Genomic DNA, 2,243 nt, shown 5'->3' with positions numbered 1-2,243 from the left:
GACTCGTATGCTTTAAGTGTTCCAATACTTTGAAGTACTTCCTTAGGCAGTTTGTAATCATAGCAGCAGCTTCCATTTCTTCGTAGTCCATATCTAATAGTCAGCAACGCATTTAAGCTTTTGATACTCAGCCGATTTCGTAGCTTTGACTTCACGATATTCATGTGACTGAAGATGCGTTCCACATCTGCATTCGAGTGAGGTAGTGTTAGGACAGTCAAAGCCAATTCTGCAAGATCACTGAAGGGGTTTTCTCCAGTTGCATCTGTGTGCGAAGATATTTCAGCCCAGAGTTCTGATGTGTCAGTATTTTTCTTCCACAGTATTTTATGTAGATTTCTCCACTGGAAGTCAATTCGTGTCAAAATTTCATCACTCTCAGTGAACATCTTTGCTAGATCTATTATTCCAGGCTTTATGGGTTGCAAGCATTCACCTGCACTCAGTAAGGACATTGACTGCAAGACTTGAACATTGTCAGGCAGACGTTGCTCAAGCTGTTTGATTAGCTCCACAACAAAACTTACACATCTTTGTCTTATTTGTTTTCATGAGGAAATTTGCATTCTGACATCTCCTTTTCAAACTCATATCCCAAGTAAGGACGTGGGTCCAAGTAGCTTTCAATCAACTCCCTGCCTTTAATGTTTTACCTGGGATGAGGACCTTTGACTTCATAGAATCAATAAGATGAAGAAGGTCACTCAGTAGTTTCGTTGGATCTTGTACCTCTGCTTCAAATTTCTTATTAACTCGCTGAACTTCTCCCAGAATATGTTTCAGAAATACAAGGAATGCATAGTTTTCCTTGTCACAAAACATTCCATACAGGATCTCAGCTGTGTAACACTTTTCACCATGTCTTGCCATGCCAAAGTGAGTCTTAAGTTCAAGCCATTGTTGCAAAATTCTGACTATTGCCGATTCAACTGAAAGCCATCGAGTCTGGCTCAGGTGAATTAATTTAAGTGGAGCTTGACCATCATTTATCAGAGAAAATATTTCCTTGTATCTAGCTTGGCGGATAGCAGAGTGGGAAAACCAATTATAAGTCTCTTTAATCAAAAAGTCTAGGTTTCTAGGGAGGCACTGAGCTGTTGCATGAGACACAGCTAACTGCAAAGAATGGCAGACACACTTAATAAGGATGAGATGAGGAACTTCTGTTTTGAGTTTTGCATACACTCCACTGTTAACTCCCGTCATAACAGAAGCATTATCAGTCCCTATAGCAGTGAGCTTTTGTAACTCCAGTCCATTATTTTTCAAGGATCTTTTCAAGGCATCACATATTCCAGTAGAATCACAGTCTGGGAGTTCAACAAGGTCCAAAAATGTCACTACAATTTTTTTCTTACTTCTTGAGTAAAATCTAATAGCAATTCCTAGTAGCTTGGTTACTGTAATGTCATTACTCTCATCAATTAAGAGACTGAACTTTTGATCACCAATGTCATCTTTCAAATCACTGCTGAAGTGTGGAGCAAGCACGTTGCACACAATAGCACTGCACTTTGTCCTCTTTAGCTTGAAATCCTTGCATCCCTTACTATCTGCAAATCTTACTTTGCACAGCTCACTGAGGTGATCAACAACACGTAATGAACAGTGTTCTGCAATGAATAGGGATACATTTCCTTCAGTCACATGTGTGTCACTACTCACTTTTTCAAATGGTATTGTGCCTTGTCTTTCGGTACTGAAAGGTTTCTCTGCTTTCTTATGTTTTAATGTCTGTCTGTGTCTATCAATGTCACTACGTTTTGCAGACAGTGTGCAATGACAGTACTTACAAACACATTTCGTATCATCACCTTCTACTCTCCGCAACCATTTCTCATAATTTGGGTCTTTTAACCACTCTGCTCTAAAATGTTGTGCGTACTTTTTGCTCATTGTTGCTTGTAGAAAGCTAGGCAACCATCGAATTGCGACATGTACGTGAAGTAAGCGTAGCTACGAGCAAAATTATCGACGTACCGAGGCGGGTTTACACTTGAGAAGCTGAGGCAGGCGACTGAGTCACTGAGGTAGTGAGGCGACTGCGAGGACTTGATCGTGGTTATGCCTTGTCCGCTACTGGTATGAGACACGTATTCGCGTGACGCGTATCTCTCTACCCATGCTCGGTCCATCCATATTCCACTGTCAGTCATTCACAGCGGTAAGCATGTCATGAAAATGTGTGCCATTATTTCAAGCATATTACAAAATGTCCAGAAACGTACGTCGCGTCTGTGAAA

The sequence above is a fragment of the Portunus trituberculatus genome, chromosome 40 (genome assembly GCF_017591435.1).
Source record: "Portunus trituberculatus isolate SZX2019 chromosome 40, ASM1759143v1, whole genome shotgun sequence".
NCBI lineage: Eukaryota > Metazoa > Arthropoda > Malacostraca > Decapoda > Portunidae > Portunus > Portunus trituberculatus.
Note: the sequence above shows the minus strand (reverse complement) of the source record.